This window comes from Lissotriton helveticus, chromosome 7 (genome assembly GCF_964261635.1).
Source record: "Lissotriton helveticus chromosome 7, aLisHel1.1, whole genome shotgun sequence".
Lineage (NCBI taxonomy): Eukaryota > Metazoa > Chordata > Amphibia > Caudata > Salamandridae > Lissotriton > Lissotriton helveticus.
The window spans coordinates 1,639,055,732-1,639,079,285 of record NC_136068.1 but is presented as its reverse complement, the minus strand read 5'-3'; the positions used below and the strand labels follow the sequence as shown (position 1 = coordinate 1,639,079,285).

General features: G+C 44.8%; 1 protein-coding gene and 1 pseudogene across 1 annotated transcript in view; one reads left to right on the top strand and one right to left on the bottom strand.

The window, feature by feature from the left end:
* LOC144770632 (dual specificity tyrosine-phosphorylation-regulated kinase 1B-like) overlaps positions 1-23,554 on the top strand; it is a 431,276-nt gene that overhangs the window by 49,191 nt on the left and 358,531 nt on the right. The window lies entirely within an intron of this gene.
* Positions 4,740-5,365, bottom strand: LOC144767401 (small ribosomal subunit protein uS4 pseudogene; annotated as a pseudogene).

Genomic DNA, 23,554 nt, shown 5'->3' with positions numbered 1-23,554 from the left:
CAAAGTGTAGTATAAATCAGGCAAGACTGTTTTAAAAAAAAAAAAAAAAAAATTTATTGGTCAAGCGGCACATGTACAGCAGGGCTCTATAACCCAGAGGTGTCTGCACAATCAAAGCATATAAAATTGACTGACTATACCCATTAAAACCTTAAAGGAAATACAATATAAATCAAACACCCCACCCCCCGATTGCACTGCTCATCCACAGACAGATCCATTTTAAAATTTACAGTCGAACTACCCACCAGGATTCCACCTCCCACCCCGCTCCCAGGATCCCCCCAGCAAACCCAAGGTTTGTAATTGCCGGTCCCGATCTACAGGAACAGAGTCTAGGAGTAATCCCCGATAGTCTGCCCACCGTTTCCATATTTTGAAATGTTTTAGAGGGCACCCCCTGGCAATGAAAATAGGTTTCTCGAGGCCCATACAACAGTCTAGGCCATTCTCCAATGCGGCCACTGCAGGGGCCCTTTGAGCCTTCCACGCCCTCGCTATGTCCCTTTTTGCCAATGTAAGACTCAACAGTAATAAGTGGCGTATATAGACGTTGCCACCTATCCCTTCCAGGACATGCAACAGAGCTAGTTTCGGCGAGCGGGGAAGATCCCAGCCCAAAACCTCCGATAAGCAAGTGTAGACTCCCCCCTCCAAAACCGATCCCTGCAGGAATATGCATCGCCCCTGGGTGTCGCTCCATTGCTTAATATGCACGCAAGAACCCTCCGATGGATCAATACAGCCACTCCTCGTGATCCCCTCACAAAGCTGGAGTGGAACACCTGATGGTACCCATATCGGCCGAAGCAAAGGGTCTTTGTCCCCAAAAGGGGTCTCCTGTAGCATGAGGACGTCCGCCAAAGCCCGTTTGGCCTGTTGATGTATGGTCTCACGTTTAATTTTATCGAGGGCACCCCTCACGTTCCAGCTGATGAAGCGAAGCAAACCCAGGGTCCTACTCTCACCACGGGGGACTTCTGCTATGTGGTACTGAGTCAGCCATTGCCAGGATGTGGAAATGAGCCCGGCGGGAATAGATAAGCCTACTGTCAGTGCGATGAAGTGCAATCAACCAACCCAACAAACGATGAAGCATCTGTCGCGGTGAGACTGACCCAAGCCCCCCCCCCCCCCCCAACGGGAGGGCCCGACCCGCCCCGACCAATGGATGCCTAGCTCACTACCTATCTATCCATAGCGCACTGTCAGCACAGGTCCACTAATTGAACCCGGCCCATCGTTGAGTCTCTCCGAGCTGAACAGCATGAACTGCTTCATGACTGCCCCTCATTGGTGTGCCGGTCAGGACGCAGGAGTCTGTTGGCCCGGAGTCGAGCCAGACCGGAATGGCGTGTCGCGGGACATGGATCAGCGTCTGGAGCGTTATCTTCTGGTGTTCATACATTTTAGCGGGGTCCCCCGCCAAGCAGCTCCTGACGATGAGGAGTCTGACTCCCTTCCAGGTGATGTATGGGCCCGCACCCATACCGTTTCGTCAGTCCATTTAGAAACCTCATCTAGCGACTCATAAAAATGGGTGCATGAGCGGTAAACCACTCGCAGTCGAGCAGGGTATAACCGGGCGTAGGGAAGCTTAAGATCTCGCAGGCTGGTATTGGGCGCCAGGAACGACTGTCGTTGCTGCTGGACTAGCTTTGTATAGTCAGGAAAAATGAGGATACGAGCATTATCATACTGTAGGGGTTCTTTGAGCCGTGCTTGCTTCAGGATAGCATCGCGGTTGTGATAGTTTAAAAGCTTCGCGATGAATGGCCTCGGGTGGGCCCCAGACGGAGGCTTCTCGATCACAAAGCAGCGAGACATAGATTCTGATGGGAGCCAACTCGCCAGCCATTGTGTGAGGAACTGTTCCATGTCCCCCTTTGCAGCCCTCCGAATGCCAATGAAGCAGAGGTTATTATGTCGTGCCCTTCCTTCTGCATCCTCCAACAGCAGCACTAGGCCCCGCTGGGTGGTCTCAATGGTTGCCACCTTTTTCTTCAGTGCTGTGAGATCATCCCCCACTCCGGAGACACGAGTCTCGGTGATACGGCGTTCCGTAGATCCTGCCTCAACAGCATTACATCAGAGCTGACCTCCCCTATCTTAGCATCCAGCATGTCCCTGGCCTGCGTGTTTGCGGGCATAAGCGCTGCATTGCCCGGCATGGCTCCCTATGGTCTTCCAGAGGACCGCGCAGCGGCTCCCGGCCCGTAAATGTATCAAGGGCCCTGTTTAGATGGTCCACTCCCACCCTTGTCCCGCATCATGGCAGACCCCGGACTGTTCCCAGCGCTGCCTTAGCTGATAGCAAATGATCCAAATATCAAGCTGAAAGAGGGGGGGGGGGGCAAATAGGGAGACTCCCTCATTGGACTCCTGCGGCCCTACTATACCGCCGAACGGGAGCCGATGGCAGCTGGCGGATCAATGAGGAGCAAGACAGGCACACAGTTCGACCAATACTGTCCTCCTATCACCCCCCACCGCACCCCCAACACCAAAAGATCCCAGCCGGACACCTGAAGCCCAGTGAGAGCACGCTAGTCTAGGGTCACAGCACGGAGCCCCCACAAGGAACCACATGCACCGAGGGGCCCTCAATGTATGTTACTCCAAAACAGGCGAGCTAGTCCGCTCCTCTCTGGGCAGCAGCTCACGACACAGGTCTCATCAAATGGCCCCTATGATAGTCTCAGTAGGTGGGTCGCAACCCAGCGCCCAGCGTTTGCCCCTTCAGAGAACACCTGCGGGGCCTGACACTGCCGCCGATGCGGGAGTTCCCACGGAGCCCAACAGAGACCCTCCGTATCGGTCCGCCCGATCGTCTAGTACTCCCTCTTACAGTCTATTATAAGGAGGGGAGGGTGATCTGCGCCACTGCCAGTTTCTGAAACCCAAGTCAACCACTGATGTAATGGGTCTCACTCCGTGTGCAGGCCACTGCTACATTGCCGCCCCGCACTCCCCTGCGGTCCGATGTAACCTCCGACACCCCCCTGGATGCGTGTGTATGGGTGGAAGGAGGAGGAGAGGCTCTAAAGTCCACGGGACACAGTCTCCATGCATGTTGCTAGTTGGCCCCCACTCATGAAGAGCCGTGTTGGAGCGCCCAGCACACCACCAAGCCAAGGGGGGGGCGCGATGAGGATGGAGTGGGGATAGAGAAGCGTGTGCCCCTGTCCTTACCGCCCTGTCCAGATACCGGCCTACTGCTGCAGAAATGGTGGCGGCCTGGCTCTCGCCGCGGCCCGACACGGCCCTACACGGCCACCGCGACCGGACACGGCTGGCGAGTTACGGCACCGCACCCACAGGAATCCTCTGTTGAGACAGTCAGTCCGAGGGCATTCGCCGGCTCCTACGATGCCTCGACCCCGCTATACGTGGTCCCCGATGCCGAGGCTGTGCTACATCCAGTCGGCGAGAGATTGTCGTCTCCCCCTGTGTCACCCGAGGCCCCTCCGTCTGCAGGCCCCAAGTCTTCACCTGCGCACACTCCTCCCGCGGCACCCACAGCGCCCAAATTACCTCAGGTACAGACTGCCAATGTCCGTCAGCAATAGGGTGTCATTGAGTTACAATATGTCTATCAGAGAGACCGGATAATTGAGGATGATTAGTTGGGCTGGACGGCGCGGTCTCAACCCATGTCCGCCATGCCGGTTTGCCAAGCCACTGCAATATTGTTTTTTGACCAGGAATGTTACATCCTCTTTTGGATAGCCATTTAAAGCTCGCTGCTTTATTTTGGATTAGAATTGCTGTACTTGTGTTGGTTCTTGTAGTAATTGTATGGACACAGCAGCAAAATATGCAGAAGTTTTTGGTTGGAATGAGAAACCAGATGATGAAGAGGCTCAAAGTAGTGGTCTTCTTATCCTTTCAAAACCATTGGGTCCTACCTTGCGCATGTGTATGAACTTTACATTTGATAAGCTGCTAGCGGGAGGCCATGCTTTGGCTTGAATAGGCGCGAAGCACTAATCCCTCTGCAACAGGCCAGTTATTTTTCCTCTTGCCCTATTGGTTTTGTCACAAAGACCACTTGCATCTGTACTCTAGGTCTTGAACTGATTTCAGAATGCACAAGTTTATTTTACAGTTACAGAGGGTATGGTTATTTGCAAATCCTTTTGAGAAAATCCTAAACCTTGGTGCTTAGGAATTTATGTAAGGTATTGGATCAAAAGTAAGCCACTGGATAGTGGATGCTCCTCCTCCAAGGTTTAGAGTTCTGTTCAAAGTTCACCCACAGTTATGCGTACAAAACAACACTGTGCAGAATAAGTGGTACCCAGAGTTCACCACAGCCCATGAAATATCAAAGTGAACATAGCTGAAGCAACTATACAGCATTCTTTTCATCACCTATGGCTTACAGCAGCGGTTCTTAACCTTTCATCAGCAGGTCCCTGGCGGTCCCATAGGCGTACAGAGGGGGGCAGCGACTGTTTAGAAAATTAAATAAATTAACTAAGCATAAGTGCATAAAAATGCAACTTTGTAAATGTAAACCTTTAAAACACTGTAAATTTGCAGGAATTTAAAATTGGAGGTTAAAACTAAGTTGGTATTTTTATCTTGATTCGTGGAAGCAACACAAATACAGCAAACCTACTCCAGTATGGACAATTGGTAGCCTTAATTATAGCTTTGGCATGCACCAACAATTAGCATGCATTAGGAGCTTAAAAGTACAAAAACAGATTTTTCTGTACACTCCTGAATGCCCCCTAAGTTGAGGGTGTAGCTTGCTTAATCTTCCTCTGCATCTGCACTGCCACGACAGTCTTGCCCTTCTTGGCATTCTTTTGCTTGACATGTCCAGGCCGTCCACCTACATTCGGTGAGCGCAGAGAGAAGTTAATGTGCTTCTGGGAGTTCAGGCGCACGATTAACGATAGGATGTTCACTACCTGTTTACGGACACAGATATGACGCTGGCGAATGAGTATACGTGCATGGGGAATTACGTTTGCAAGACAAAACTTGAAAACTTGCGTCTGCAAACGTCGTTCCAAACAATCCTCTTTATTTATTTATTTATTTATTTTTGGGACCCAGGGTATAATCCAACTTCATCTTGCCTTCATCCAGTACACCGATACGCAACAGTCTTTTAAGCAGGGCGTTACTTTAAGAAAGACGTTTGGCATCCTTCTCGTCCAGTGGCAGCAGCTCTGTGGCCACTTTGCGAATTTTGGCAAGAGTGAATGTCACTCACCCTCTACACCTCACGCTTTTTACGAAGACCATATTAACCAATCTGTTTCAACTCCTGGTCCAAGGGATATTTTGCGAATGGCCGGAGGGGAATGGCCTAGGTCTTAAGAGACGCCCAGCTTCTGGAAACTGGCATCTTGGCCTAAACACCTTGCGGGCCGCAGCAAAGAAAAAGTAATATCCCTACTGTTTAATATATTGCTTCATCTTTTAGAAATGAAACATTTTGAAAAGTTCCAACCTTTCCATTAAAAAAATATATATATCTTTTGTTGTGAATTATGTAAAATGTTGTATAATACGTGTATTTGATGTATACCTTGCTCTGTATTGTTGTGCATTGTTTCAAGCTCGAAATATAGAAATTGCTTAGGCAGGAGCCTCAGGCTTTCAGCAGTGATTCAGGGAGTGTCCACAAAAGGTTAAGAAAAATGTTGTATCAACATACCTTAATAAAACCTATTTTTCCACTGTGAATTTCACAAGTATGCGGTTAAACAAGATTTGTGTTGCCAGCATAAGATTTTCTGTTGAAAGTAACCAGCATATTTTTGTCCTGTCAACAAGAAATGTGTTGTCACATGCACATCTTTTAATACACTGTAGTGTTCAATGTTTGGCTTAGTGTCTTGCTTTTTGCTACGTAGAAGGTTATTAGGTCTCGCCTAGTGACGCAGCGCATGTGCTACTCGCCTTGGCGAGATCTATTGTTGTCGGTTTCTTGGCCGAAGGGAGTTAGATGTGCACGTGCCCGGACAGGCAATGTGCACGTGTACGGCTCCCGCCGTTTTCAGGACAACGCGTGCATGTGTGGAAGTGTATGTGTTAGAACTCCCGATTCCCACCAAAGTGCCAAATATGACGTAGCATTCCTATTGAATGTAAATGCTAGTTTCAACTTAAAATGACTAGGTCCACTGAAAAAGGACCCCATGTGATCTTGTAGATTGGCAAAATCTCTGGATGGAGTTTCCTCAGTCTGGAGTCCCTGAAGTGCTGGGATTGTCGTGACTGATATCTGATGATCTAGGCAGAACTGCCAAAAGCTGGTTGCTAGATCCGACAAGACCTTGGGCTGGGTTCCCCTTGGGGTGATGTATGAATCTTACGGTAGAGCAGTTGTCAATCTTTAAGAGGACATAGGGTTGGATTCTGTCTCGCGACCAACACTATGCCGCGAAGGATCCTGCCAGGAGTTGTAGGCAGTTGTTGTGTAATTCCTGCTCCTTAGGGGACCACAACCCTCTTGTGAAAAAATATCCACACTGCGTACCTAAGCCTGATCTGCTGGTGTCGGACTCTGAGATGCAGAGCCGAAAATCGCTCTGCCGTTCCATGCTTCTGTGTGTGAAAACCACCAACGGACCTCCGAGCTGGGAATATGAAGGTCCCCTCTGCAGGTGTCTCCTTGAGGCGTTAAATGGAGCGCTAGTGTAAGGGTCCCTGAAAGATCACCTGAATGGACGAGGACAGCAGGCCCACTAGGTGTGCAATCTGTCTCAAGGACACTGTGTCTGGTCACTGGTCAATGTGCACCGCAATTCATGCCTGATTTTTGCCACCTTCCTCGAGGGAAAACTCAGTGTAGCTTCTATGGAATTTAACATAGGCCAAGAAAACCGCCTTTTGCCCTGGAATCAGGAGGGACTTCTAGTTTATAACGAAACCGCTTTCCAGCAGGGTGACCGCGCCGTGTAGCTGGGACGACAACTGGTGGGGATTCTGCCCCAAGAAGAGCATGTCGGCAATAAGCATGTCCCTTGGGCCCTTAAGTACCCTCACAAAGCTCCACTGGGCCAAAGAGAGGGTGAAAGGAAAGGTTGTGAACTGAAACACTTTTGTTGCATTACAAATTAGAGGAGCTGCCTGTGTGGTGGAAATATTCGGATAGATAGGCATACTTCAGGTCCAGACAGACCAGCCAATCCGCGACGCGTAACACTTTGCGAAGGAGGTGTATCCCCTCCATTTTGAAATGGCGATAGACTAGCCACTCATTGAATTCACTTTAAGTTGATAACTGGTCTTTGTCCCCATCTAACTTGTCAACCAGAAAAAGATTGCTTATGAAACCCTGGGGTGAGGTGTGGTTGGGCAGATAACCACTTTTTCGAGCAATGAAGATTTCTCTGTATCCACCAAGTCCGCCACGTTGAACGAAAATTGCAGAGGCCTGAATTGCGTACCTTGATGTGGGGGGAACCGCTAAACTCCATGTGAAACCCCTGAATTGTTTGCAAGACTCTTGAATCGCTTGTCAACTCCCTAAAAAGGACTCCAGGGTACTCCCTACTCTCACTAGGAAAGAAGGTTGATCACTCACCGGCATTGGAGGCAGTGTTGTAGCCTTTGTATTCTTGGCCTCTAAAGCGCCGTTCGCGGGTGGTATAAGTTGCCAACGGGGGGTTTGGTCTTGATACTGCCTGTGCCTGGAGCCTTGCTCTCTAGGAGCCTTTTGGGTGTAGGAGCAGCTGGCCAAGTGGCCCTGCCTCGACCGGCTACACAGAAAACCCGTGAGAGGAAGACCCTCTTGATGCAGTATTGGACCTTGTCGAGGGAAGTAAAGGTACAGGCAAATTTTCCCAACTCCTTGATAAATGGTTCAACAAAAAGACCTCCCTGTGCCACTGCCCCAGCCTCTGAACTTTGGATCCACTGTAATAAGAAAGGAGCACCTCCGCTTTGTGGACTGAGTGCGATTGGCATTGCCTTTGAAGACCAACGTCCGTTACTCCCAAAGTGAGAGAGTCTGTGGGGACATCCTCTGCCATGTTCAGGATCCTGGTGAGTGGAGCTAGGGCATCTAGAAATTTATCTTGGTACGACTGCCATAACCTCTTAATGCCTATCTTGGGGTCTTTAATAAATGTTGGCAAAACAATGGCCTTTCTCTTGCCTGGCTCGGGGGTTAGGGCTACCTTGCTCTCTAAGGATGGCCTAGGGCATTCTGCTTTAAGGCAGTTGCGGGTGTTCTTCCCCAGTAGGTTTCTGATCCGTCCTACCATATAAGTTGCTAACTTAGAGGAGGGTGTCGATTCGGCAGCTCTTTGGGATCGAACATGTCGGACCCTTCATCCTGATGTTGGGGAGAAGGGGGACGACTGTGGTTGGGGGTGTAGGGGAAGGGCACCACAGGTGTGAAGGTCTGGGTTCCTAGTCAGTGTCCCTATGGGCAAAGTCATCTGGGGGCAGGGAAGATGTATTGTTTGCTAACCCACAGGCAAACTCTCTAGTTGCGGAGGCCCGATTCAGGAGGTGTGCAAAGGTGTCATGATCCCCCCCCCTTCCTCCCAGGGGCACTTGGCTGGTATGGAATGCCCATCAGTGGGCTGGGCTGGAAGGTAAAGGGGTGGTATGCGGGGGCCCGTGGCTTCTACAGCACAGTAAAACATCATCCCATGGGAGGGCAGCTAAAGGATCCTTAGGATCTTAAGAGCACCACCCTCTTGGTCCATGACTAGTTGTGCACAATCCAGAGGAAAAGTGATAGCGGAGTTTCCATTAGGCTTACAAAAGTACAGTGCTAAATGGAGCCCTTAAGACCAGGGCACAGCACAGCGCAAAGTTAAATAAATAAATAAGCTACTACTGGGATCACAGTGGAAACCCAAGTGTAGCGCTATACAAGCGCCTTTCCAATATAGGCTAAGTGCGAAGCATTGGCAATTTGGGTTAATAGGGAGCCGAGGTTCTCATTAAGAGGGCTCCACACCCCTGTGACACCTCCTCTGGCTCTTAATAATAAACAATGGGGTTCTGAAGTCACCTGGGAACATGTCCTGTAAAAGCTGCTCAGCCTGTGATTCATACAAACCTCCGTAGGGCGTCAAGAAGGCACTTGGCTACTGGCCCTTCAGGGCGTCTGGTAAATAACCAATTCAGGCTAGCAAGCCTGTACGGACTAAAGATAGGAGCGGCACTCTCCAGGGGTACATAGAGGCTGAGGCAAACAGTGTTCTGAATCCCCAATGACAGGAATCCAAAGATTGCTCCGTGGGTTATAGAATACTCCCTCACTACGTCCCCTAGCCAGGTGGGCAGGCATATACCAATGCCTGGAGTATATGGTATGGGTCCCATAGGATCTCAAAATGTCCCAGCGGTGCTAAGAAAACATACATAGGTGTACGAGCAATAAGAAAACAGTGCAGGCAATGCAGAGAGAAGATGAGAACGCTTCTGAGCTGCGAGCAGCGAAGAAAGAGTTGGTAACAGAGGCATAGGACTACGTCTGGGGATATAGAACTTGACAAATACTAAGATGAATATTGTGTTTCTGTATAAATTGCCATACTTACTTTGTTCTTGACAGAATGTAGATAAGGGTCGGAAGGAGTACGTGAAGGGTACTAAATTAGTGTTTTAAAACTAAAATTCTGTGTTCAGTGCTTGATGGGTAATCCGTGTTCAATGTTCTGTGGCATTCAAAGCTCCCGACAACCACCATTGCTGCAACTGACGCCAGACTATCATTAAACGAATAGGGTCCGGCATCTGTTAATTGCTCTGAAGTCTGCTTGCTCACCATTTTCCTGACTTGATTCTTCTTGGCATTCTCCCTCCCTGAGGAAAGCTCAATTGACCTGCCACAGTGAGCAGGCCCTCTGCTCATCTTTAGTTTTTCGTGTTGTTTAGGAATCCAAGCCAGGTTTTCCATTTATTTTGAAATACTATACAATAGTTCACCTCCTTGCTGCTAAACAAACCAATACAAGTTGCCAACAATTACTTCTTAAAGTCATCCTTTGTTCAAGACTACGGAAGGAGAGGGTTCATACAACTCAGTGTATTGCAACATCACTTGTTCCAGTTGTAGCTCACCCTGTTGCGTGAGCTTCTCCAGGTATTTGTGATTCGTGATTTCTTGAATTTTCCTTGCTTTGGCGATTTCCTCTCTGCTTGTAGTTTTTTTTCTCAAGCTAAAGGAATTCCCAATACTGTTTTCTTTGCTACCACCTGCTCCTCCTGATCATTCAAGGGGTCAATGTGGAGGAATAGGACAGCAGGCCTTATCTCCAAACAAAGGAGTCTGAGTCGTAGCTCTTAGACAGGCTGTTCTTGTATGTGGACTCAGGACCAGAACCTCTGTAGAGTTATGAACTTTATTTGGACTGTGAATATTTCTTAGGCTCCCAGGAGTATCTGGGTCCATAAGAAGTCAGTGCAACCTGCGTTGATAATCTGCCCTCTATTATTCGAGGTGAAGTACTTGGCATGCAAAATCTCATTCTATGAATTTACTGTACTTCTGCAGATTGTTTGCCATCATTGATTGTACCAAACTGGAGAAAGCAGCAGTGTCTGTACTGAACTTGCTTCCGACTAGTCAATTTTGATTCTGAGCTGGTAGTCCAAGCTAGAAGTCCTGTAGGTGTGAAACTGGCATGTTAATCATTCTACTGTACACTAACCCATATAATGCTAAGAAAATGCACTGTGCAGCGCAGTGGGTGCTAAAGAGCGGGGCCAGACAGGGAGGCTCTTTATCCTCTCTTGGGGGAACTTCTAAAGGCAGTAACTAACCGAGAATTTATGAATGGGAGAATCTTAGTTGTATGAAGCACCCAGATTTCCCATTATATGAAAGACATTTAGATGTGTTTGCTCTCTACCATAATCTCCAGTGATGTAGCTCTGCCTTTTGGACCCTGAGTTTGCCTCTCGCGGCAGTCTAATGTAGGAGCGGGTATTGGAGGGGTGGGCGGGGGGGGATACTGGCGAGCCTCTACCCGTAGTGGCCAAATGTAGGAGATAGGGGGAGGCGGCTGCCTCCAAAACTCGTGCTGCCCAGGGCGTAACCTGGGGATCCCTTTACCCCCGCTACGCCACTGATGAGCTCTTGTCCAGTAGCGAACTCAAGGACTTTGCAATAATGAACGGACGGCTTATTAAATGACTCAAATTATACTCTTTCTATTTGGATGAAAGTGTGCATTTGTTTACCCTTGCCCTCCAGAAAATGTGGTCATCACTACAGTTTAACTATTTGGGGACAGTAGTAGGATATGATTTCTAGAAATTAAATGAGGGTTTCGTAAAGCGTGTGTATGCCGAGGTGTCTTAGTGCTAGATCTGTCATTGAAACTTGAGCAACGGGGGGCAGGCAGAAGCTATGATTTGGATGCAAACAACCATGTTTTAGCTATTTTCTAAACCACTGCCTATTTGTTTGGATTCTCGGTGTAAATGGCAGAGTATGCCAGAGTTTGGAAGCCAAATAAAGAAAGCTTCTGGCACCACATTTTATTGTCTTCACTCTAGGAACGACTAGCAGGGAGGTAGTCGACCTAAGGTTACGTAGTGGGATGTGCCATCTAATGCGTTTGCTGAAGTAGGCCGGTCCGACGCCATGTAGGGTCTTGTGAACAATGCACAATTACTTAAATTGTACCCTTTCGTGGACCGTAAGCCAATGCAGATATCGAATACTTTGAGATACCGGACTGAATTTGGGTATCTTAAGCAGCAGTCATGCTGCTGCATTTTGAATGGATTGAAGCTTGCGAAGGTTGTCTTAGTTGCACCCAGATAAAGGGTGTTGCAATAGTCTATTTTTGGTAACACTAAGGCAACAATCATGGTCTTCCTTAGGAATGAATGGTAGGATTTTACTTAGGATATTCAGCGTGCAGAAACCGGACGAGGTAATACGATTGACCTGTCATAGAATAACACCTAGACTTTTTACCTTCTTTACTGGGGATAGACAGGTCCCACCAAGATGTGTTCCTGAAAGAAGTATTTTTACCGAATAGTGCCACCTCAGTTTTGTCGGTATTCAACTTTAAACAATTGTCACACATCCATCTGATAATGTGGACCATACAGTAGTTACATTTTAGTGCTACATCATCCGGCTTTGATATATTGAATAAGGTTGAAGATAGCGAGGATCCCCGAGGGACCCCTCATGGTAGGGCGTAAGAATGTGATTTTTGTCTCCCATCACTACAGTATGTTCTCTCTTCGCTATGAATGATTTTAGTATATTGGAAGCTTTCGCTGTGATCCCCATTTCAGATGTTGGATGAATACTTGATGGTTAACCATAGCAAACGCGGCAGAGGTCTAGCAATATTCATATTGCTTTCCCTCCTCCATCTAGTTGGATGCAGATCTCCTCTGTGGGTGCAACAAGTGCTGACTGTACTGTGTAAGGGCCTGAATTTATGTTGTGCAGGATCCATTTTGTCTTTTGACTCTAAGAAATGCAGCAGGTCTTCATTTAGGGTTTTTTTGAGGATTTTAGATGCAAACAGGAAATTGGCCGATAATTTTTGACCTCTATGGGGTCATGTAAGGGTTTTTTCAAAATGGGCCGCACTAGAGATTTTTTCAAAGTAGTTGGAAAGGTTCCTGTGTCTAGGATATTATTTAGGAGGGGTGCTAGATAGCCTGCAATGGTATCCGGGAACTTATGAAGGACCATAGCTGGACAGGGGTCCAGTAGGGATCTAAATTTAGTTGATATGAGCCTCTCTACTCGTGCAGGCGTCAGCTGATTGAACTTCATTAGGCGAGCCTGTACCGGCTCGTCAAGGTTGTCCCCACCTTGATGACTAGTACTCATCGTATACGTCTTTTACTTTATTGTAGAAGAAGTCTGCTAATTGTTTGCAGAAAACTGTATTGGAGATAAGTTGTTTGCATTCACTAAATTTGGATAAAGCAGTAACTGTTTTAAAAAGCTCTCTAGCTGAATTTTTTGCTGCACTAATTTTCTTCGTAAAAATGTTGACTTTGCTGAGATTATAGCCTCTTTATGCTTTTAAATAGCTTTCTTATAATGTTTTTTTCCATTGCAGAGTATTCTTTCCTCCATATTCGTTCTTGGGCCCTTCACTTTTTCTTGAGGATCTTCAGCTTGTGAAATGCCAGTACTTGGACGACTATTAGAATAAATATACCGGAGTATTTTTTCTTTAAAGGATGGGCCAGAGGTGAAACAAAGATAGTTTGAAGCGTTTTAAAAACAGTACACACATGACAACTCATATGATCAACATAGCTATCGGCAACCTATAAGGATTGTCACCGCTCTCTGACCCACTACACCACCCGCTGCTAGCTCCCATCCAGACAATAATTCTAGGTTTCCACGCTGTCCTACAAAGAGCATCTAAACTTTAAAGGATTTGATCTCCTGATGTCGATAAAGCAAACTGACTACTTCCTTTATATCCTGAAGGAGTCCTCAAAGTCTGTAAAGCCTACGCCTGTTGTGGATCGTAGAGGGCATAGGATTTAGATTTAATGTAGAACCCTGCTACAGCTGCTACGGTGATGCCTCGCCCTGACAAAAAAATACAAGGCAAGAGAACTCCCCAGTTTGCTTTATTTGTCACCCGAAGCTAGACTCTGTGGGTACTGCAAGCAGAGCAGAGAGGATCAAGAAATCCTACCACTTTTTGCTCCGCCCCACCTGATAAGGAGGGTAGGCAATTGGCTAATGTAGGGAAGAGGTTTTCTGCTACAGCCACTGACCATTGTAGCCTCCAGAGCGTGGCTATTGTATGCAGATAAAATTGTCAAATGTAGTCCAATGTGGAAAAGTCTTGCCAGAAGACAGCATGCCAGAAGATTGCAGGAGCAGCAGCCTTAAACCACCAGGGTTGGTGAAAGTAAATTATTTTATACCAGAAGTTCAGATGAACAATTGATTTTTTTTTAAAAATCTTTTTATTTTGTTCGGTATATCAATGCATAGCATAACATCCCAAATACAGATCAGTGTGGTCTCCTCCCACACACTTATTCAGGTGCACATTTTAGACTTGGCAAATGACAGAGGTTATGTTTGGAAAAAATATTGACTCCTTCCAGTCCTATTCGGATACAGTCTCGGCGAGGTACTTAGGGGTATTATAACAACTTTTTAATCCAGCCCTTTCTCGTATAGAAGAAACTGCCAAACGAGCACCAAGCATACATTCAATAGCAAAGGTTACTGCTAGCGATACTCACAGCCACTGCTGATTAAAGACAAACTGCTCAAAAAGAGCTGCTACATACAGACAGAAATCCTTTAGGCCACAGTGGCAGCTCTCCCCACAATTTCCCCTCCTCGAACCACACCTCATTTTGGGAGAGAGTCTTTTAACCTTTTACAGCAACTGGTTTTACACAGTTCCCTCTAGAAAAAGGCAGGTCTGACTATTAAGACAAACTGACTAAGTCCATGTACACAATCGGAGACGGTTGGCCTAATTCCTAGCTATCTCACTCTGCCTCACCCAAACCCTTAACCTTCCTGGGGTGCCTGGCAATGTTGGCAACCTCGAACATAACCCTCTGACCCCCAAGGGAATTGTGGAAACGGATCTTACCCCTTTAGTTTACTTTTGCATGCCCATGATAAACACAAGAAAGTTACGAATAAAGTTTTCAATATATTTATTGAAACAATTGTAATCTTCCATAGAAATTGTGAGCTGCCAATATTTGAACGATCAAACCAAGCAATGTAACCAGCATCATGAACATGGTGAAAAGAATGAAAAGTCCAACCATGGCAGTTCTCTATATAGAAATATATCTATGTATATCTCTATATCACTACACCTACTCTGAGAGCATTGTGGATGTACCCTCTGCCTGATCTTTTAGGTTGGCCCGAGACCCCATACATGAACGACTTGGTCTGGAGTAAGATTAGCAATCCTTCTCTGCAGGATCAGGATGGAAGATCAGCGTTAGAAGAGCAGCATTGGTTCCAGGTCTGTCGTGTCCGGTGTGTCCATCTGACCCTTAAAGTGACAGTGCACTGTTTAAATCATAAAGCTAATGTGTTGGAGATACAGCTATATATTAGGAGCGGTCTTCGAGCGGGCTGTGCAAACACTAGGACAGCTTGTTTGCTTAGCCTTCAATTAAATGTATAGACAGTGCAGCAGGAAAGACTTTCTAAAAACAAGCAACATGTACAGCGTCTTCCTAAAATATCGGATAAATAAAATGTCTAAAACAGACTCTACTAAAATGTGTAAAATGTAAAACTGAAAGGAGAAGCAAAGTGAGTACAATATGGTTTCACTACGCCCTGGCCATGAAAAGACTCTGCTAAATATGTAGTAAATAAGCACGTTCATAGTCTAAGCAAACTAAAGTAATTTAAAAATATGCTGATTTAAAATATACTAGTAAAAAGACATTAAATATAATTTATAAAAGCAAGAACCAAATAAAAAATCAAAGGAGTCTTCCAAGAAGTCATTAATGTTTGTCTCAAAGGAATCCAAAATGGATTCAACATCCGCAGACAGTATTTCCACAATGACCTCATTGATCAATTCCATAGAACAAACGTGGTCAGTACCCTCAGCCACTGCTGAAGGCGTGTCTTCTTGCAGTGCACCTGCATTAGAAGAGCCGGGAACCAAGAACTCAGGAGCCGAAGTATCCAGATCCCAGGAGGCAAATGGCTCCTAGAAGGTATCCAGAAGCAATGGCATTGTCATGGGACATTAAAGAAAATGGGTCCACTCTTAAGCAGATCCATGTCCATAGATTGTACCAATTCTATTGTAATGCAAATGTTGAGTGCACACTTGAAAGAGCACCACAGACAGCGAAGCACAGGCTGCACGCAGGTAAACCACACTGGTCTAAAGGACCGGGACCAGTCACCGTTCAATTCCTGATGCTGAGATACCCCAGAAACCTGTATCTTTTTTTTTTTTTTTAAGAGTTTTATATAGCGCGAACTAGACCCGAACCGAATCGGGTATCAGAGCACTTTACATAGCACCAGTTACGTTACATGAGGACGGACACACATTCATTTTAGGCACAGGGAGATCAAGTGATTTGCCCAGAATCACAGGAGGTTTTGGTGTCGTTACAGAGACTCGAACCCAGATCCCCAGGTCCGAGGTCGAGCGCCCTAGCCGTTAGGCCAACTCCTCTTTCATGACACAGTTGGACGTGGGTTAGATCACCACCATTTGGCCTAGAGGTAGAACATCCATTGCAGGGTAGCAAAAATAGAACCAAAATATCACAAATGGGGAATAACAAGTGGTATGCCTCCATAAACGCTAGATAACCGAATGAATGAAGAATAGTGTCAGTCCAAAAATGGTTTGAAACGTGCTAACAAAGCCAGACCCTACCGCTTTTAAAAAGTGCTACCGAACCAGCAGTGTTAGAAGCATTAAGTAAGCACTGCACAAGTTCACCAAAATGCAGAGGCAGGTCTTTGCATAGTAGCGATTGAGTTTCGGAGGAGGACCTTGCTACTTGTAGTTCAATGGTTTCACGTGTAGATGCAAGTGCCACGTCCTTCTGAAACAATAAAACTTCTAGTCTGCTCAGTTTGTGAGAGTTAACCTTCAATGTTGGAATGGAAGGCCATAAGCTAATGTCTGTAGCTGTGTATCTAGGAGGTAATAGCACAGAATTGCGACGTGACTGAGAGACCAAAATCACATATGGGACACCTGCTCTCACCCCACAGCAACTTTGATCGTTCAGCATCAAATAACTTCCTTTCGAGAGTAATCTAATGACTGGATGAATCAAAAAAGCTTGTATTCCCTCAAATAACATGCCAGATTGTCAATCGAAGCATTACACACTGCAGTTACCTCCTTACAAATTAGTGAGTGGCCGACCGAAGAGTCATAATAGTTTCCTCTAAGACACCTACGTTCCCCCACTAATACACTTTTAACCGAAGAGCTAAGACCAACATTTGTGGACAAAAGTCTTCCCTAAAGACTCCTATCGGAAAATGTTTCATGCAAGATGTAAAATGAAAAGTTAAACTTGGTAATGAGAGAACTCCGTGTATTACCATTAACGGTGTCTCTGCTACTGTGACAGAAAAGTGTTGTCATTTCTTGACCTATAACATTGTATTTGGATCGTCTTTCTTAGCCATTACATGTTACCTACGTGTTCAATTAAAAGGCAAAGACATTTCTGTTGTGTTCAAATAGCACCATGTAAAATGGTGAGATTTAAAGAATTGTAATGTCCAGCTCCCCTGCATAATCAACCTAAGCTGACTCTGCTCATGGTATAAAGAAGATATGTCACTTTGTATAATGTCAATTACAGACAATGCAATGGTATTCAAATCGTAAATACGAATTAACAATGTATTCATGCCATTATCAACAGCAGCAAATGCTTTCTCTAAATTAGCTTGATGAATTTGCCTTAAACGTGCTGCAGAATCTATTTGTGATAGTTTCCAAACTTCATTATAAACAGAATAGATTTAGCTTGTGTAACTTGGGGACCTAGGACCCAAGACATTTTTTTGCAAATCCATGTCCTGCGAAAGGAAAGAAAGAGGTTTCAAGACAAGTGGAATGTTGCAACCATTGCTAGTATAACTTTCCTACTGAGTTGGTAGTTATAGGCCCCCGAGTGTTGGGACTGAATGTTACTAAGGTTTGCTCAGCTAGCTTTAATACCCTGTGTAGAGTTAAGAAAACATGCATGACAACCATTTATGTCCACTGGCCACAATAACCATAATCCACATTTGTATAGCGCACAATCACCCGTTAGGGTCTCTAGGCGCAGGGGGCCGTCGGGAAAATTAAGCGAGCTATTGCCCATAGTCGCATGGTGCTGGGCTAACCTGCCGCCGGAGCCGGGGATCGAACCCTTCAGGACCTGAAAGTGTTGAATTGTGTACCATTTTGCACCATACTATTGAGTTGTTTCTCAGTGTAATACAATAAGTGTTGCCAATTATCAACGTGGGTAATTAAGGGTATGATGGGCAGATTTATGCCTTTAATTTTTGCTAGACTTAAGCAAGTAGTCTACTCTACTGTCTTATTTTCGGAAATCATTTGGTTTGCAATCAAGCAGGGTTTAAACAAAAGGTCTTTGCCTTGCACTTGACAAAATTTACTTTCCCAAACTGATTTAAAATTAATTGTCTTTCAATAGTCCTAGCCTTTTAGCACCATTTACGAAATAAATTCAAATAAATCAATTTTGTTTGGGTGAGCATATTTTTTTTAGCCTGTGAAGGGGTAGGGGTAAGTATAACTTAAAATTAAAAGGAAACTGGATCTGAAGTATTATGTCCTGATAAATGTGTAAATGTGTCCATATGTTTTGGAGCTACCCACTGGAGGGGTCGAACAATGTGTAAAATTAAAAACTATACGTTGAACACTCGCTCTGTATCAATAATGATGTGCATAGTGATAAACATCTCTCCGTAATTAGCAGTGTTAAGATACAAATCTTTACTTTGATATACAGTATAATATTAAAGCTCTGAGAGCATTGACATAACTGTTTTTAGATACCAATCAGCAAATCAATCCAGAGGTAATTACGTCACCCATCGCGACCTTAAAAATTAAGGAATCTACAGTGTCTCTAACGGACCCAAAATATCATGTGGGACATTATCCCAAACAATTCCATCGAGTTTACAAGAGACTAGTCTCTTTGCACTTTGTTGGAAATCGAAGGATGTTTCAGTACCTCGAAAACCAGTTCTGTAGTAGAGTGTTCTGGAAGATAGTGTCTGTTTATTAGGAATAAAAAAAACTGTCTCAAATCCAACCAAAAAAAGCAGGAAAAGCATTGAGATGGCAATCCAAATGTGAAGCCATAGAAGGATTGGATAAGTGCATTTCCTTATAGTGAAGCGTCGGAGTCTGAAGTAAAATTATCAATAGTGACAAAATAACCAGAAGCATTCTGTTGAAAAACATGAACCGTAGTTGGTAGAAGAGAATTGGTAGACGCTTCCAAAGGTGGTTCATCATTAACCACTGTGTTCTAAGTAGCAGAAACAAGCTGTATACTCTCATTCAATGTATGGTTTGTATTTGCAGCGGTAACCGGAATCAACAACAGTTCTTTCTCCGCCCTAGACAGCCAGAGGAAACAACATTAGTGTTGCTTAAAACTTGTAGGGTAAGTTCCAGTAGGGTTGTAAGAGGGGTTAGGGAACTATCCAGGAGACCCGTTAAGGTTGGTGGCGCCATGTTTTACTGTTCTCATTAGAAAAGGTAGGACTGCGTGTTAGGACAACAGGACTTCAAAATCCAGTGACTTAGTCCATCTGCACGTTCAGAGACTGTTGGCCTAATTCCTAGCTAGCTCACTGTGCCTCACCTGAATCCCTAACCTTTCTGGGGTGGCAGGTGGTTTTGGCAACTTCAAACATGACACTCTGACCCCCAAGGGAATCGTGGAAATAGATCTGATCACTTTTGTTGATTACTTTTACATGGCCATGGTAAACACAAGAAAGATACAAAGAACGTTTTCAATATATTTATTGAATCAATCGTAATCTTGTGTAGAAAGAGTGGTCTGTGATTATTAGACATAACAAACAAAGCAATGCAACCAGCATTATGAACCCAGCGAAAAAAATGAACAGTCCATAGCAGTCAGATTCTATAAATATGTCTATATTTCTACCTAACAGTACCCCTGAAAGCATAGTGGGTGTACCCTCTGCCCGATCTTGGTTTAGCCTGAGACCCCATCCCTGAATGACTTGGTCTGGAGTAGGATTGGCAATCATTCTCTGCAGGATCAGGATGGAAGATCAGCGTTAGTGGAGCTGCATGTTGAAAACAGCATTGGTCCCAGGTCCATAGTTGCCAGAGTGCCCCTCTGACCCGTATTGGGACAATGCACTCTTTGTATAATAAAACTACTGTTGGAGGTACGGCTCTGATGCATTGAGGTGTCTAGATGTTCAAGGCTGTCTTGGAACGAACAACACAAACGGGATATTTTGGTCTGTTATTAGCCTTAAACGAAATGTGCCGATGGTGTAGCAGGAAAGGCTTTGCGTAAACAAAATATCTGAAATGAAGTCCACTAAAACTTGTAAAATGTAAAACTACAAGGAGTACTAAAGTAGATCCAAGAGGGTCTCACTGCACTGGAGTTCCATCTTTACAGATTGTTCAGTGCTGCATCTATTCCAGCAGAGCCACACCCTAGAATTTATTCTGAACCCACCTTGGAGGTGGCCACACCTCTGTTCTTTAAGGAAAAAAATAATTTGTTCTTACTCTGAGTCTGTAGAGAATTTCTCTGACGCTCATTGAAACTTAGGTTTCTATTCAGATGTTTTCCTTATAAAGAAAAGATCAGATCAGTGGAGACTAGTGTTATATTTGAGACAGCTAAACAATTATCTGAGAGAACAGTTAAGGATGGTCACGCTGCAGGGCATTCTGCAAGCGCTGCGCACAGAGGATTTCATGACATCACTAGACCTTCAAGACAAATATTTCCATATCCCCATAATACACAGAAGATACTTAAGTTCGAGATGGCTGGGTGCGTTATCAATTTGAAGTGTTCCCCTTTGGTCTAAAGTCTGCTCCTCTGGTTATCACCAAATGCATGGCACTGGTAGCATCTTACTTAAGGTGAAACGGTTGTCAGATTTCCATATACCTGAACAACTAGCTCTTAAAGAACCCCAATCCATGCTGCAATCAACAGCCCCTTTTCAAGGCTCTGGGTTTGAAAGACAACAAAGAAAAATCCTATATACAACCATCTAGACAGTTAATATTTCGGAGAGCACTCATGCAATATCGTTCAAAGTCTTCTTCAAAGAAGAAAGGGTTCAATGACTGATGAATCTAGCATTTTCTCTCTCGAAAAGAAAGTCCATTTCAGTTTGAACATGCAGATGTCTAATTGAGATGATGTCCTCTTGCCTCCCACTTTCAAACAAAGCCATTATAAGAGGAGATAGACAATGGATTCAAGCACAAGGATCTTTTTGTGAGGTGATGCAATTCACTCTGGAAATGAAATTAGCCCTGGCTTGATGGTTAAAGAAAGACAACGTATCCTCAGGCCTAAAGTTAGTTTGCTCCCAACCTCCGTGCGTTATAACCACATATGCATACCTGGAATGATGAGAAGCACATTTTCAGGACCTTGAACTAAATGGCAAATGGTCATGTCAGGAAAAGAAAATGCCCAGATATGTATCCGGTTCTTGCTACTTAACAATACTATGACCATTATGAATGGCACTTTTGATTTAGTTTTGTTGCTTTAATATTTAGTGCCGTTCTGTTGAGTTTAGATTATATGGCTCTATTGCTGCTTACCATTAAGTCTGCCAATCATTATGTGCCTCTGATGCTAGGATTTTATGCTATACGATTTTCAGACAAACACTGTTTTAACCAGTTTTATAGGCATTAGTTTCTTGCTATTATGGATATATTTTTCCGATATTTGCTTAAGGTCTGAAGAATCTATTCTTTTGCTCATTAGGATAATTCTGGATATTTGTGATTCTATTTTTGTTTGAGTACGGAGACTTTGAGTTTTCTCTTGGTAAGTGTCAATTATTTGTTTTGAGCACATTTTGATGTGGTGATTTTGTACTGTTTTTTTTCTTTTTCTATATTAACATAGGTCGTTAATGTCAAATTACTAAGAGCACGTATGCACATTAGTGGTGAATTTCTCTGGCTTCTTATTTATCTTTTCTCCTTTTCCTTATAAGGGGTCATACTTATTTAGAAAGTTGCCCTTTCTATGGTCTGATTCATGAGACCTCTTGAGTATACCCAACATTGTGTCAGACGTTTTGGGTTAAGGTTACATTAGCTTGTCTAGGCAAGAGATTGGGTTTTAATACTCAAAATTTAAACTAGCTGTTTTGCTCTTGTTCTAGCCCTGATGAAGTCTATGGCTTACAGCTGTATAGACTAAACACGTGTTGGCATGGTTTGTGGCTTGAACAACAAGTGTCACGAAGACTGCAATATGGATGTATACCTTAAGAGAGAGGAATAAAGCCAGAAAATATTGAAGATTGATACTTGAACTTTATTTGTGCTTCTACTTTTGTACAGGTTGCCAATTGTTTATAGTCTAATTTTAATGGCAGATCACTGCAGGCAGACACTAGGGAAAAAACTTTAGAAATGTAATGTATGGTACGTTAAGCGTTAATAATCATTATTGCCAAACTGTAATAAAGCTGTAGTTTAGTTAAAATTTTAAGCATGTGCACCTCAGCAAATTAGGTAAAACACTGTGTGCAGTGTTTTCCCTAGCTATCTGATGGCTAGAAAATACACTTTAAATTCTTTAGCTGATACATTTGAATTATGTTCGACTAAGAGATTAGTCGAAAAATTAGAATGTTAGACTAAGAATTGTATAGTGCCACTTCCATCACTGTTCTGTTTCTTTGCAATGGTTCACAATTCGAGATCTTAAACCCCATTTCCCAAGTAATGTTCTCAATTGAACTCTGCTACATTCATGATCTCCTTATTTATGATCTGGTAATCTGTATGTCCGAGGCATATGAGCTGCAGATTCTACACTTTGCATTAGATCGCCACCTGGTGTTGGGCTCGGATGATTGCATGTTGTTGTCGTCTTGGAAGAAGTCTTTGTAGTCCCAAGATAGGTGACGCCTCCCTTGGACGATAGTGCGCATGGGCATCGGCTCCATCCTTAGATTGTTTTTTTCCGCCACTGGGTTCGGATGCAACTTTTCCGCTCCGTTTCGATAATCTACTTTTCGAAGACTTCGACGCGCAAAACTTTCTAAAAACAAACTTCTACATCAATATACATAGACTCGACTTCATCAGTTCGATTCCAGTCGTCGGCCCGGGCCGTTGGGCCTACCCACGTGGTGAGGCCTACAACTCACGAAAGGACACCATTCAAAAAATACCCATTGGGTGGTGCAAATTTTCCATTCAGCGACCATAACAAGGTGTGTAATCTGTGTTTATCACCTGAGTACGATGAGTTGAGCTGCACAGCTTGTGCGTCCTTTCGATCCAAGAAGACCATTCGAGATCGGAGGGCCCGTCTGCGCGACATGCAAAGATCCGCTCCGGAACCGGTGGATATCTTGGACGAAGGTCCATGTGTCCCCGAGGAAGATTCCGATCTCCAAATCGTATCCGAGGCAGACTACTCCGATGACTCCATACCATCAGGTCAACGCGTGAGTACGACTGCCCCTATCTCAGCCCCAGCCCCAACCCCTAAACCAAAGGCTAAGGTCAAAACTCCGCCTTCGGGGCCCAGTCGAGCCAGAGACATTGCTTCAAAAGCCCCGCCATCGAGCCTGGCTCCGAAGAAAATATTAAAGCCTTCCGGTAGCTCCTTACCGAGCAAATCGCACGTGCCGATACTACTAGCTCCCTCAGCATCAAAACCAAAAAGTCCGTGTTCCGAAAAACACTCAAACCTGCCGACTCGTAAAGCTAAGACTGCACCGAAACAAATGAAGCCTGTTTCCGCTGCTTCCAAGCCGACCAAAACAGCTTCCAACTCAAAATCTTCAGTGCCGAAACCTACAAAGCCTGCTTCCGATGCC